The 16,474-nt window shown below is 40.6% G+C and overlaps 1 long non-coding RNA gene across 2 annotated transcripts in view; it reads right to left on the bottom strand.

Moving 5' to 3' along the window:
• LOC127535870 (uncharacterized) overlaps positions 1-11,354 on the bottom strand; it is a 30,127-nt gene extending 18,773 nt beyond the window's left edge. The window contains exons 1-3 of one of the 2 annotated variants that reach the window (XR_007944753.1): positions 11,287-11,354; positions 11,185-11,252; positions 10,555-10,742 (exon numbers count right to left, since the gene is read on the bottom strand). This is a non-coding gene — a long non-coding RNA (uncharacterized LOC127535870). Of the gene's footprint in view, positions 1-10,554; positions 10,743-11,014 lie in introns of those variants that run through there. The other variant, XR_007944752.1, reaches the window with a different exon arrangement.
• Positions 11,355-16,474: the final 5,120 nt, after the last annotated feature.

Genomic DNA, 16,474 nt, shown 5'->3' on the forward strand with positions numbered 1-16,474 from the left:
TCATTTTGTGCCTTTTATGGTCATTTTGTGCCTTTTATGGTCATTTTGTGTCTCTTTCTGGTCATTTTCTGGTCCTTTTGTGTCTTTTTTGTCATTTTGTGTCTCTTTCTGGTCTTTTTGTGTCTCTTTCTGGTCATTTTCTGGTCCTTTTGTGTCCTTTTGTGCCTTTTATTGTCATTCTGTGTCTCTTTCTGGTCATTTTCTGGTCCTTTTGTGTCATTTTCTGTTCCTTTTTTGTCATTTTGTGTCTCTTTCTGGTCATTTTCTGGTCATTTTGTGTCCTTTTGTGCCTTTTATTGTCATTCTGTGTCTCTTTCTGGTCATTTTCTGGTCCTTTTGTGTCATTTTCTGTTCCTTTTTTGTCATTTTGTGTCTCTTTCTGGTCATTTTCTGGTCATTTTGTGTCCTTTTGTGCCTTTTATTGTCATTCTGTGTCTCTTTCTGGTCATTTTCTGGTCCTTTTGTGTCATTTTCTGTTCCTTTTTTGTCATTTTGTGTCTCTTTCTGGTCATTTCCAGCAGGTGTCCAGTTGTTTTCTCCTCTCTGATCAAAGCCTGTCGGTGTTTTTCTGTATTTAAAGCCCGTCAACATGTTGCTGCTGCCATAAATTAAAGAGAGGTTTCATTTAGGAACAAATGAAATGAAATAACACACATCTGAAAGTGTCATTTTTTCTCTTCAACACACATTATTATTATTTCAATCCTTGTAATTGAAACGGCAATCCGGGCAACTTGTATTAAATTAGATTGTGGTGAAATTGCACCTTTGCGTTGCCGAGGCCGACTGCATCAGATGGATTTAATTATTCCTGTAGCCCATATATTATTAATCATCTATATTGATTTCTGAACTCCCAGACTGCTTGTGGATATGCAAATGCAGCCGCTGCAATATCGGGATGGGCTCATTTGCATGGGAGCCCATTATTATTTTATAAGTAAATTTTAATGTGGACTCAATTAAAACCCAGCCAGTGGAACAGCTAAATTGGCCCAAGGTATGAGCTTTCTGAGATTCATGTGCGGAGCCGGGATATATCAATTAGTAAAGATCAAACTTTGGCTTCTCTGGAGGGGAAAGAAAATGCTGGAATTCAATCAGAGCGGCGGCGGCGAGCGGCTCCGTCTTTGGTGGGTTTTTTGCAGTTTTTTTTCTGTATTTTTTTATTATTATTCCAGGTTGTAATCAGATCTGCCAAATGGAATTATAACCCGGAAAATTCCTGTGCCGAGTCGCTGCGTCGTCGGGGGAAAAGAGGTCAGAGTTAATATTTTAGCAGCTTTAATGTGACCTTCCTGCTCCGCCACCACAAAGTTCAGGGACCTGAGGAGAGTTACACAACTTCGGCTGCAGACACACAACAGGCAGTGGGATGAGAACAGACACACAACAGGCAGGGAGATCAGAACAGACACACAACAGACGGGATGAGAACAGACACACAACAGACGGGACGAGAACAGACACACAACATACAGGATGAGAACGGACACACAACAGACGGGATGAGAACAGACACACAACAGATGGGATGAGAACAGACACACAACAGATGGGATGAGAACAGACACACAACAGACGGGACGAGAACAGACACACAACAGACGGGACGAGAACAGACACACAACATACAGGATGAGAACGGACACACAACAGACAGGAGGATGAGAACAGACACACAAATGACAGGGGCACAAGAACAGACACACAACAGATGGGATGAGAACAGACACACAACAGACAGGAGGATGAGAACAGACACACAAATGACAGGGGCACAAGAACAGACACACAACAGATGGGATGAGAACAGACACACAACAGACGGGATGAGAACAGACACACAACAGACAGGAGGATGAGAACAGACACACAACAGGCAGTGGGACGAGAACAGACACACAACAGATGGGATGAGAACAGACACACAACAGACGGGATGAGAACAGACACACAACAGACAGGGGCATGAGAACAGACACACAACAGGCAGTGGGACGAGAACAGACACACAACAGATGGGATGAGAACAGACACACAACAGACGGGATGAGAACAGACACACAACAGACGGGACGAGAACAGACACACAACAGACGGGATGAGAACAGACACACAACAGACAGGAGGACGAGAACAGACACACAACAGACAGGGGCATGAGAACAGACACACAACAGGCAGTGGGACGAGAACAGACACACAACAGGCAGGGAGATCAGAACAGACACACAACAGACGGGATGAGAACAGACACACAACAGACGGGACGAGAACAGACACACAACAGACGGGAGGATGAGAACAGACACACAACAGACGGGATGAGAACAGACACACAACAGATGGGATGAGAACAGACACACAACAGATGGGACGAGAACAGACACAGAACAGACGGGACGAGAACAGACACACAACATACAGGATGAGAACGGACACACAACAGACGGGATGAGAACAGACACACAACAGACAGGAGGATGAGAACAGACACACAACAGACAGGGGCACAAGAACAGACACACAACAGATGGGATGAGAACAGACACACAACAGACAGGAGGATGAGAACAGACACACAACAGACGGGATGAGAACAGACACACAACAGACAGGAGGATGAGAACGGACACACAACAGACGGGATGAGAACAGACACACAACAGACAGGATGAGAACGGACACACAACAGACGGGATGAGAACGGACACACAACAGACAGGATGAGAACGGACACACAACAGACGGGATGAGAACGGACACACAACAGACGGGATGAGAACAGACACACAACAGACGGGATGAGAACAGACACACAACAGACGGGATGAGAACAGACACACAACAGACAGGGGCATGAGAACAGACACACAACAGGCAGTGGGACGAGAACAGGCACACAACAGATGGGATGAGAACAGACACACAACAGACGGGATGAGAACAGACACACAACAGACAGGAGGATGAGAACAGACACACAGCAGACAGAGGATGAGAACAGACACACAACAGACGGGATGAGAACAGACACACAACAGACAGGGGATGAGAAGAGACACACAACAGATGGGATGAGAACAGACACACAACAGGCAGGGGATGAGAACAGACACACAACAGACAGGGGATGAGAACAGACACACAACAGATGGGATGAGAACAGACACACAACAGGCAGGGGATGAGAACAGACACACAACAGACAGGATGAGAACAGACACACAACAGACGGGATGAGAACAGACACACAACAGACAGGGGATGAGAAGAGACACACAAAAACTAAACACAGAGACACAAAAATATAAAGTGACACAAAAAACACTTAAAAACAATCATAAGGAGACACAAAATGACCACAAACAGACACAGAACAAACTAAACAGAGATACAAAAATATAAAAAGAGACACACAACAACATAAAGAGACACAAAAAACATTGAAAGCACCAAAGAACGCACAAAGAGACATAAAATGACCACAAGGAGACACAAAACATCCAAGACACACACACAAACTAAACAAACAGACACACAACAACCGAGAGATACACAGAAAAACGAAACAAACAGACACAAACATATATAAAGAGACACACAGCAACATAAAGGGACACAAAAAACATAAAGAGGCACCAAAAAACCCAGAAAGACACACAAAACAACTGAGACACACAATAAACAAAGCAACCAGACACAAAAATGTGAAAAGAAAAACACAACAACCTCAAAGTGACACAAAAACATAAAGAAACACGAAAATACACAAAACTAAAAAAGACAACTTAGACACACACAAGAACACGAAACAAAGAGACACAAAAGATAAAAACAAAAAACAGAAAGAAACACAAAAAAATTCCAAAGAGACACACAACACATCCAACAACACACAAAAAGACACACAAAGAGAACCAAAAGCACAAAAAACAATCTTTCACAGACAAAAGAGGACACAAAGGACATAAAACAACCAAAACAACACAAAAAACAGCCTTTTCATGGGTGTTTTTGTCACTTTTTTCCGATTTGTGTTTGTTTTGTGTTACTTTTTCAAGAATTTTGCATCCTCTCTTTTATGTGACAGAATATGACTGAAAAAAAATCCCACAAAGAGACACACAAAACATAGAGACTCAACTGCAGACAAAAAAATAGCACAAAGATACACAAACAACTACAAAGAGACACAAAAATACAAATAAAAACAAAAAACTGAAAAAATCACAAAACATACAAAGAAATCCAGTCATAAAATAATTTCAGGAAGACACAACAATTAGTACAAATAGACACAGTAACACAAAAAACTACCTTAAAGATAAAAAAGATGACACAAAGAGGCACAAAACAACTTAAATGATGGGACAAATACCCCCACAAAAACAAACAAAGGGGCAAAAAACAACCTAAATGATACACAAATTGACTTCAAAGAGACAGGAAATTTATCAGAAAGTTATAAAATCTGGACTTTTATTTTGAAGTGTCCACTGACTTCCAGGTAAACAGCAGCTCTGACCTCCATCTCCTACAATCCTCAGCAGTCTGATGACCCAGTATGACTTTATTCTGAAAGGTTTCTGAAACAGGAAACGATGATTTAATGAAGTTAATGACGTTGGAGGAGCAGTGGGAGGAGTCAGATGTCAAGCCGTCCTTCATCTTTGTAGTTTTTGGGCTCCACATTCATCAGCAGATATTCCAGAGTTGTGTTCAGCCTAGATAACAAATATATATATTTATTTTATTTTGTTGAATCTTTCTACCATTTAATTTATTATTATTATTATTATTATTATTATTATTATCATTATTATCGTTATTATTATTATTATTATTATTATTATTATTATCGTTATTATTGTTATTATTATTATTATTATTATTATTGTTATCGTTATTATTATTATTATTATTATTATCATCGTTATTATTGTTATTATTATTATTATTATTATTATTATTATTATTTTATTTTATAAGTTGTTATTCATCTCTGGACCTCCTAATATATTTTGAATGATTTGTTAATATTCTTAAAAAGTATGTCACAGACTTTTGGTCATTTTAAATATGTATTTAATTTATTCATATTTGGGAGTTGTTTTCATATTTTTTATATTTTATTTATGCTTCTGGAAAGTTGTTAAACATCTAATTTATTTGATTCCATTTGTGGATTTTTTATTAACATCCTTTGAACCATTTTATAATGTTAGTAAAATATACTTTTTAAATGATGATGTTGTTGAAAGTTTGCAAATATTTTCATGACTTTTTGCAATTTATTTCAGAATTATTAATCAGACATTTTATTCATATTTGGGAGTTTTGTTCTCAGACATGTTTTGCATCCTTAACCCTCCTGTCATCCTCATTTACAGCACCAACAATATTGTTTCCTTGTCCGAAAAAAATCCAAAAATTCTGCACAAAAATCATCCCAAATTTCTGAAAATTTACAAAAATTTCACAAAGAAATTTCCAAAAAATTTGACTGTGAAATTTTTTTTCCCCACATTTTCAAACTTTAATACGGGTCAATTTGACCCTCAGGATGACACAAGGGTTAAATTTAATGTCTCTCCTGTGCTTATAAGACTCAATAAATGTCCAAAACGTGTCTAAAATGACAACAAACAACCCAGAAATAACTCAAAACTTGTCAGAAACGTTTCAATACATCCAAAATGTCTTCAAATTTCTCCAACTGGACTCAAAAATGGTCAAAAATGGCATGTGACCAAAACAATTCAAAAGTTTTAGAAAATGTCTTGAAACCTTTCAGAAATGAAAGAAAATGCCTCAGAGTTTCTCCAAAAACCCTAAACTTTCCAGTAGGACTTGAAACAAGAGAACTAAAATGTAGAACTTTTATTTGCTGTAATATGTTTTAAACAAACTGATCTGGTGTCAGTTTTCACCAGAACTCAGATGTTTCTCCTCCTAAATGTCATGGTTCTGTCTGCTGGACTGATGGAGTTCTGAAAAAGTTCATTAAAGGTGATAAATGTGGAGCCTCCTCTATGGACCTGAAGGGAAATATTCACAGTCTGAAGGTAGAACTCTGACCACTGATGAAGGTACTGCAGATGAAGAACCAGATGACTGTTCGGATGATTTTTCATGGTTTTCTGCGCTGTACGGCACCAATAAACTTGTGTTTGAGCTGTTTATGAAGGTTCTGAGTCTCACAGAGACGTTGGGACACGTTAATCCGCCTCTACTTGGTGTAAAAACACATTTCTAATGAAGAAAACAGCGATAAAACAGCATTATTGCGTTATTAAGAGGGAAATATTGCATAAAAACTGGCAGCAGTTTGAGCAGAAATTACAGCCAGGGCCGGCCGTAAAGCAGACTTCCTGTTTTCACGTGTAATTAGCCGCTGCGTGTGATTAGCAGGTAAAACAAATTGTGTGTTTTGTTGGCAGCAGATAAATCTGGTTGTAATGACCCGTGTAATTTTTAAGCGGCGCCTACACCGCGGCTCCTTTAACACGTTTCATTAGTGGGGTTGTATATTAGATATACATTCTGAGCCTTAATTTGGTCTCCCAGGAGCACTTGTAACGATGCAGCTGCCGGCTACAGGACACCTTTAATTTATTTATTTTAAATGTTGAGAGTAATTGAGTTCTTGAGAGATGTGAGGAGAGCCTGCTGCTGCTGCTGCTGAAAAATGCATTAATTCCACGACGCAATCTGTTGGAGAATTAATATGAGGGGAAGCGTCTAATGGGGAGGAAAAAACAGAGCGGAGGCTTCACTTCTTTATCGCCTCTGAAGGGTTCTTTATCAGCAGCTGCAGGTGATGATGGAACCATTTGTTCGTCACAGAACGACAACAGACGTCCAGAGAGCTGTGGGCGGCCATGATGATGATGTCAGAGGACAGGCTATGATGTCAGGGGACGCACCTGTACGCCTTCAACGAGTCACAGATGAAAGAAAAAACAGGAAAAGGTTTAAAAGTTGAGATTCAAAATCAACACAAAGGGCCCCGAAACTGAACCCTGAGGAACTCCACAAGATTTTACCAAAATTAACAAAATGTTTTGGAAATATTTTAAACATTTTTATAATAATAATAAATTATTGCAATGTAAATATGTTTCAAAATATCTTTTATATGACTTTTGCTTAGGCGTTTTTTTTAAAAACTAATTTTATCCATTTTCAGACATTGTGTTGATATTTTATTAATGATGACATGTTAATATTTCTGATATATTTAAAAATATTTTAGTTATAGTTTTTTAGAGTTTTTATGGATTTATTTTTTATATTTTTTTGCACATTTTTTGAATATCTTATTTTTTAAAATTTAACTCTTTTGTTTATATTTTTAAAAATACTTTACCCATTTTCAGACTTTGTGTTGGTATTTTATTCATCTATTTCCACATTTTCTGAATATTTTTGTTGCATTTATCATATATATATATATATCATTAGCTTGTGTGTCTGTGATAACTTTGTGTATGTAGTTTTTTTGTTGCATGTTTTAGTTATTGATTTGTGTGTCTTTGTGGTTGTTTTGTGTCTCTTTGCAGTCAGTTTTCATCTAGTCATCCTTTTGTGCGTCTATAAGTTGGTTTTACTTGTGTTTGCCTTAAATCAGGATCTGTTTGTGTTCATTTTGTGTCTCTTTCTGGCCGTTTTTTAGTTCTAGTTGTTTGCAAACAGAAAAAAACAACTCATGGACCCACAAAAAGACGACTACGTACAAAGACAAACATGCAGAACTACTCAAAACAAACACTCAGAGGCACTAACTAAAGGCACACCAGAAACAAGACACACCTGTGAACATTTCTGCTCTTTTTCAGTTTCATATTTTCAGACTTGCTGCCTGAAAGTCAAAAGAACGTTTGTCGGATGCTGTTTTTGTCAGACTGGACGTCTGGACCCGTCCGACCCGTCCGACCCGTGGTGCTGCAGCCTGTTTCAGGGCCGCCGTCGCTCCACGCCGCCGAGCCACCACGGCGAGGGGTGAGGTGGGTGAGGAGGCGGGTGAGGAGGACGCCTCCTGCCTCTCCGCCTGGCTGCTGGCTGCTTCCGGGCCTCGGGGGAACCGGGCTTTGGACGAAGGCCCAGATCAATGTGACCTAAATTCAAATGCGAATTAGAGGCTGTCAGTGGGAGAGGACGCTGTGTAAATGAGCTCAGACAGACCCGGGTCCCCCAGGAGCCCAGAACCGGGCCCCGAGTCCGCTGGAGATCTTTAATGAGTTCCAAATGGATGTCCGGGACCCGGGCCGCCGCTCCACACCCTTCCTGCAGGCCCGAAGCCAAGCCGAGACGCAGCCGGGGAACCTGCCGGCGTCCAAATGATTAAAATTCTCCCGAACATTAGTGAGATCAGCAGCAGCTTCTTCATGTCGATGTTCTGAATCTAAATATCATCAGGATACGAAAAGTCCAACATCCAGACCTCAGGAGCTGCTGCAGAACCACAACCAGAGTTTAAACACAACCCACCGGGCCGAGGCGTTACTCACAACAAGGAAAACAGACAAAAAAATAACACAACAAGACACACAAAATGACCAAAACAAGAAAAAAATTAAACAAAGCAAGAAAAATTTGACACAAAATGACAGAAGGAAGATAAAAAAATACCAAAAAACCCACACGAAACTAAAAAAACGACAAAAATGAGACACAAAACAAGATGAAAACAACTGGACCGGTTTAGGACTAGTGTTGGACTGGTTCGTTCTGGGCTTTTTGGTTGGTTTTGGCCCAGTTGTGAACTGGTTTTGCACTGGTTTGATTTTGCTTTTGAAGTAGTTTGGACTGGTTCTGGATTGGTTTCATGTTGCCTTATGGTTGGTTTCAAAATAATTTTAGACTGATTTTGGACTGGGTCTAAACTAGTTTTGAAGGGATTTTATGTTGGCTTTAGACTGGTTTAGGACTAGTTCTGGACTGGTATGGGACTAGTTCTGGACTGGTTTAGGACTAGTTCTGGACTGGTATAGGACTAGTTCTGGACTGGTATAGGACTAGTTCTGGACTGGTTTAGGACTAGTTCTGGACTGGTATAGGACTAGTTCTGGACTGGTTTAGGACTAGTTTTGGACTGGTTGTGTATTAGTTTATGTTGGTTTTGGATTGGTTTTTAACTGTTCATGAACTAGCATTAGACTGGTTTTTAACCAGTTTGGAACTAGTTTTGGAATGGTTTCCAACTGGTTTCAAACTAGTGTTAGATTGATTTTGGTCTAGATTTAGACTGGTTTTGAATTGGTTTTGGACTCGTTTTAAGTTGGGGTTTTAACCAATTTGGAACTAGTTTTGGACTGGTTTTTCACTAGCATTAGACTGGTTTAGACTGGTTTTGAACTAGTGTTGGACTGGTTTGGGACTAGTTTTAGACTGGTTTTGAACTCATTTAGACTAATGTTGGACTAGTTTTGAATGAGTTTTGAACTCATTCAGACTGGTTTAGACCGGTTTTAGAGTCACATTCGTCCTCCCAAACTGAACTGAAGATCTAACAGGAAACTCCAGCAGACTGAGAGTCAACATGAGAACTCATATTTATGTTCCTAGTGTACGTTTGGGGGGAGTTTCCTCACATATACAGTAGAGGTGAGGGGTGAGGGGGTGAGGCGGCTGCAGCCCAGCGGGGTGAGGCCGCAGTAATTAGCATGCTGATTCTGCATGTAATCAGATGGGCTGGCGTGCTTCTATACGTCGGCGTGGGACTGCAGCGGCGTGTGATTGTCTCCGACGCAGCATATGCTAATTGTTGATTGTCTCCAATATTATATGCTAATTGTCAGGAATTAGCATAATTCATTAACATTTGGGCCCTAATTACACAACCGGTGAAAAGCACTCGGCTGTGCTGCGACTGCCTAATGCGTGATGCGATTAATGCTGCGCTGCTCATTTGCATCCAGAGAAGGAGGCTGAAATATTAAAAGTGTTGTTGGGAGAAAATCGCGATTAGTCCCTAATCAAATGTTGTTTCTGCCTTTTAAAAGGTGTCGGCCCTCAGGTGAGAGGAAGCAGCGCCGCCGTTTCCTCGACAATCACAACCTGCAATTAGCTGCTGCTTCTTCCTGGAGATTCACAGAAACAAACGGACGGATTCAGCCGCAGGACGGGCTTTGATGTTCATCAGCAGACAGAAAGAAAGAAAGAAAGAAAGAAAACACTCTGATTTCATCACAACAGGGAGAGACGCAGTACTCTGAGGCAATACTGACGAGTACTAGTACTGACAAGTACTAGTACTGACAAGTACAAATACCACCACAGGAGAATACTGAAACACAAATCCCAGCTGAGAAAAATCCTGAAATAAAACTCTTTAGTCTGCAATAAACTGAGACCAGCACACAGTACTGATGAGCACTAGGACTGACAAATATAAGTAACACCACAGAGAGAGAGTATGGAAGTACAAACACCAGCAGAGAAAAATACTGAAATACAGTTCTGGAACTGAGCAATCCATTACTGACAAGTACTTACACTGATGAGTACAAATACCACCAGAGGAAATACTTAAGTATAAGTCTGGAACTGAACACACAAATACTAACAAGTACAAATATCACCAGAAGAAAAATACTGTACAGATACGGAGATACAAGGTTTTCCACAACGCGATTGTGAAAGTTCACTGTTTGTGGAGTTACTGCTGCCATGATTAGTGGAACTATGACTCCTTCTAGACCTCCTGATCAGTGGAACTATGACTCCTTCTAGACCTCCTGATCAGTGGAGCTATGACTCCTTCTAGACCTCCTGATCAGTGGAACTATGACTCCTTCTTGACCTCCTGATTAGTGGAACTATGACTCCTTCTAGACCTCCTGATCAGTGGAGCTATGACTCCTTCTAGACCTCCTGATCAGTGGAACTATGACTCCTTCTTGACCTCCTGATCAGTGGAACTATGACTCCTTCTAGACCTCCTGATCAGTGGAGCTATGACTCCTTCTAGACCTCCTGATCAGTGGAACTATGACTCCTTCTTGACCTCCTGATCAGTGGAACTATGACTCCTTCTAGACCTCCTGATCAGTGGAGCTATGACTCCTTCTAGACCTCCTGATCAGTGGAACTATGACTCCTTCTTGACCTCCTGATTAGTGGAACTACGACTCCTTCTAGACCTCCTGATCAGTGGAGCTATGACTCCTTCTAGACCTCCTGATTAGTGGAACTATGACTCCTTCTAGACCTCCTGATCAGTGGAACTATGACTCCTTCTAGACCTCCTGATCAGTGGAACTATGACTCCTTCTTGACCTCCTGATCAGTGGAACTATGACTCCTTCTAGACCTCCTGATCAGTGGAACTATGACTCCTTCTTGACCTCCTGATCAGTGGAACTATGACTCCTTCTAGACCTCCTGATTAGTGGAACTATGACTCCTTCTGATCATGTGACATTTAAGAGGTATTTCACAGAAGTGTTCTCACTGCTGCTGAATACTGTGTGATGAACTTTGTGCCTTCCAGTCCAACGTTTTTGCGTCTTTGTAGTCATCTTGCATCTTTCGGTGGTTGCTCAGGACTACCACAGTTACTGCATAGTCCTGGCAGTGAAGCTCAAAGGCATCTTGTGTGTCTTTGTGGTCATTCTTGTGTATCTTTCTGGTCATTTTCCATCTTTTTGTGGTTGTTTTGTGTCTCTCTTACCCAGGACTCCCATAGTGAATGCATAGTCCTGACAATGAAGCACAAAGGTGTTGGTGTGATGATTTCAATGCAAAAGGTGTAGAGGAGATGATGTTTCTAGATGCAGCATGAATGTCTGAGGATAAACCAAGATTCTGGCTGACAGGATGAATGTCCAAACAGGACGGTCCAACATTTTCACCATCCATTTTTTAATTTCCTTATATCTTTGCGTCATGTCTTTTGAAAATCCCTGGAAAACAGATTAACTTTTCTTGTTGTTGTGTAACTTTCACCTCGCTGTGCAGCTACTTCTACCTGTTGAACCAGTTGAAGTAAAAGAGGTGAAAAAGCGATCAGAAATCTAAAACCTGTGTGACATTTTCCCTCCGTCTGCTGCTTTGTGATGAAGTCCAGCGCTCGGTGAACGACACATGACGGATGCCAGTCTGTGTGACAGCAGGACGAAGCCTCAGGTTCAGGTTTCTGGTGCTGAACGTGGATGTGAGGGCCACACATGACGGGACGAAGCCTCCTCCTCCTCCTCCTCCTCCTCGGCTGCATGTGGAGGGCGGGGTTAACTCGGAGGTAATTGAAGCGGGGCTTTTGTACGAATCTGCTTCCAATCCACAGGAGAGGGAGGAAAGAGGGGAAGAATGAGAGTTTTAATGAATGGAGGCCGTCATTAAAATGATAACTATTTCCTCCGAGATCACTTCCAATTTAAATGCGGGGCGAAAAGAGAAAAGACGTAATTGAAAGATTTTTTTTCTTCCTCCTTCTTCTTCATGCCATTCAAACTGTAAATTTGAATCTGTGGGAGAAGAGGGAGGCTGTTTGTGGCTATAGCTCACTAGTTCCAATTACTGCTCTTTCTGCTGCACTTAAAGCCGTGAGGGACGCCGGGACTCGCATGTTTTAACCCCTCAGCCCCAAAACACACGAGCAGCCGTGTTTTCTTTGGATCAGCCGCGGTCAAAGGGAACAGATCGTATCAGATAGTTTGGAAATAGATCGAAGCAGACGTGAGGGATGACTTAATTGATAAACAATGAGGCTGACGGCTTTTTTTTTGGATGTTAACCCAACAGCTGCACATACAGTCGTAGCTCAGGTCCTGACAGTGATTTATCCTACCGGTGGGATGGCTGCAGACCAAATCTAAACCGAAAACTAAATAAAAAACCCGTACACTGAGGAGAAAGCTGTTGGAAAGTACATCCAACGTAGTGAAATATCTCTGAAGAGTTGGTGTGCAGAGGAGCATGAAAAGATTGTAGAAAATGAAAATATTGACACTGAACATGGCAAAATGAGATGAACCTGTTCAAAATGGTTTCAAAGTGGTAAACAGAGGAGGTAGTACAGTGGTACCTCTACTTACGAAATTAATTGGTACTGGAAGTAGATTCGTAACCTGAAAATTCCGTAAGTAGAGACACGTTTTCCATGTAAATGCCCTAATCCGTTCCAAGCCCCCCAAAATTCGGACATAAATTTTTTATAAATCATAAAAATGCATCAAAACATGTAACAAATACATGTTACAATTAGATTACTGCACACTCGAAATGACAGAGAGGCCTTTGGAAGGAGTCGTAGCTTTTAGGGCTTCCTTTTGTTTTAATACCGTGCCGATCGTAGATGTATTACGGCCATATTCTTTGCCGAGATCAACCAAATGCATCCCTTTATCACACTTGTCTATTATCTCTTGCTTTGTTTGTATGGACAAAAAACTCTCTTCTCCTTCTTTTCTTCTTTTCTTCTTTTCTCCATCACTTTCTTGGGGTCCATAGTGAATAAAAGTTAATACACACACATAAAACTGTCCAAACATTTCGTGGCCCGACGGGAAAACGAAGAGGATGCTGGGATACACACATACACATAGAGGTCCCTCCTAGCCAATGGGATGCTAGGAAGATGCTAGGCGATAGCCAATGACAGAGCAGCTACAAGTACGTTTACGTTCGGTAAACTCTGGGAGCTGCGAGTAGCAACGCGTACTGTATTTTTGCCTTTTGTATCCTGAAATTTCTTTCGTAACAAAAGGCAATACTTTCCCGTTGAGGCATGTCGAAACCTTAAAATTCCGTCTGTAGAGACGTTCGTAAGTAGAGGTACCACTGTGGTTGGAGATCCATTCAGCGTGGAGAAACATCTTTCTACTGATGATGAGCAGAGGAGAGGAAACATGGAGATACTCATATATAGAGTGAAAAAAATGTCCAAAATAACATAAATTAGTCTAAAACGATTTTTAAAATGTCAAAAACTGAATTCAACTTCAAATTAAATTCAAGTAAAGGATATAAATTTGTCCAACATGGCTGACGTTTACCCCCCTAAAATTTGTTGAAAATAACATTAATATGTCCAAATGTATTTAAAAAAAATGTCCACAATTATAGAGTCACAGGAGTGCCACATCAAAATATAAATAAATAAATGTGGAAATAATTCAATTCAATTCAATTTTATTTATATAGCGTCAATTACAGTCAAATTGTCTCAAGACGCTTTACAGAACCCAAATGCCTGACCCCCAGAGCAAGCCCAAAGGCGACAGTGGCAGGAAAACACCCTTTTAACAGGGAAGAAACCTGGAGCAGAACCCGGCTCTATATAGGGGGGACCCATCTGCCTGCTGGCCGGGGGGTTGAGAGGGACAGAGGAGGGCAAGGGGGAGGGATGGGAGAAGAGGGAGGGGTGGGAAAGCAAGGAAAACACAACACACATTTGGATACATGCATGACAGGATATGTGACACAGACAAAGTATAAGCTAACATTGAAAACTGACTCATAGTTTACTCTGATGACATAAATATAAAGATAAATAAATAAACAAATAAAAAGGAAAACTTTGTCTTTGCTTTTAGCTTTTCTGTTTTTTCCTTTTATTTATTTATTTATTCATTCATTCATTCATTCATTCATTCATTTATTTATTAATATTTTTATGTTTTGATGTGGCACTCCTGTGACTCCATACACAATTAGTCAAAAATGACAAAAAAAATCACTGAAATGTTTGAAAAAAGCAACCAAAGTTACTAAAATGTATCTAGGATGACTTCAAAGTGATTCCAAAGTGTCCAGTATCATCCAAGGTGATACTGAGAAGGAAATAAAACCTGCTGGATTTATAAAATAAATGCATCTGTAGAGAGAAATACTTCAATATCTGTAGTATTTGGGCATGTTTTCCGGCATTTGTATTCTCCCAAAGACACATAAAATGAGACGCAAAGTGACCAAACAAGAAAAAGAACACAAAGAAGAAGAAAAGCATTCAACAAAAATGACATAAAACAACTGAAACAAGAAAAACAAGACAGAAAATGAGAAAAATGAGACAAGGAATGACAAAAACAAGATAGAAAACAACTAAAAGGAGACAGACGAGAAGAAAAGCAAGACAAAAAAAGAGACAAAATGAACAAGAATAGACAAAAAAATGAGGCTGAAACGAGAGATTTGTCATTTACTTTCTGTCCTTTTAACAACAAACATAAAAGCAGGGATGTGATAACACCAGAAATCATAGTTATGAAGTAAAACAAATAAAATACTTGAAGCTTTCAGTGATTTTAATAAAATATAGAGGCTAAAAGATGAGTTTGATCAACATGTGAGAGAATGATTTATGACCCTACACTGAAATTTATCCAAACAGTTTGTATCAGGATAAAAAAGAGGCTCACTATTTTCCTATTGTCTGTGTTTGCCCTTTAATGATTTTATGCTGGCGAGTGATGGCTGAAGGAATAATGAACATTCCTGGCAGCAGAGTGGATTGCTCTTTTGTCACATTATACCTGGGCTCCGTTCCAGAGTCACTCCTGATGAAAACCTGTTTAAAATACTTGGCTGCGAGCGAGAACATCGTCACACAGGAGCAACGCTGCAGCCAAACAAAGGATAACTCCACCGATACCACCAGCAGCAGATCCAATATGTGTAAGAAGTATTCATTTAAAACTGTTCATCACCCTTAGAGGTTTGAATCACATTAAATTTGTGACCAAGAACTCCAAGCAGCTCTGTTAAAATGTTACTGAAAAGCATCAGTCAGGACAATACAAGAACATTTAAACTTCCTGAAGATCTCCTGGAGTCTAGTTAAATCCATCATGAAGAAATGGAAGGAAGATTGGAATATGAATAAATCTGACTAAAGCAGGACGTCCTCAAGACCTGAGAGACTAGAGAGGGAGGCCACCAAGACTCTATGACTCCTCTGAAGGAGTTCCAGCTTCAGACTGTTCATCAACAACTGTTGTCTGTTCTTCACCAGTCAAAGCTTCATGGAGACAAAGAGAAAGACTCTGATGGAAAAAGCTCCAATTAAATGTGGACTAGAGAAGCATGGTGGAGACAGCATCATGATGAAGCATGGTGGAGGCAGCATTATGGTGTGAAGCACGGTGGAGGCAGCATCATGATGTGAAGCACGGTGGAGGCAGCATTGTGGTGTGAAGCACAGTGGAGGCAGCATCATGATGTGAAGCACGGTGGGGGCAGCATTGTGGTGTGAAGCACGGTGGAGGTAGCATCATGATGTGAAGCACGGTGGTGGCAGCATCATGATGTGAAGCACGGTGGGGGCAGCATCATGATGAAGCACGGTGGAGGCAGCATCATGATGAAGCACGGTGGAGGCAGCATCATGATGAAGCATGGTGGAGGCAGCATCATGATGAAGCACGGTGGAGGCAGCATCATGATGTGAAGCACGGTGGGGGCAGCATCATGATGAAGCACGGTGGAGGCAGCATCATGATGAAGCACGGTGGAGGCAGCATCATGA

Source organism: Acanthochromis polyacanthus, chromosome 10 (assembly GCF_021347895.1).
Source record: "Acanthochromis polyacanthus isolate Apoly-LR-REF ecotype Palm Island chromosome 10, KAUST_Apoly_ChrSc, whole genome shotgun sequence".
Classification (NCBI taxonomy): Eukaryota; Metazoa; Chordata; class Actinopteri; family Pomacentridae; genus Acanthochromis; species Acanthochromis polyacanthus.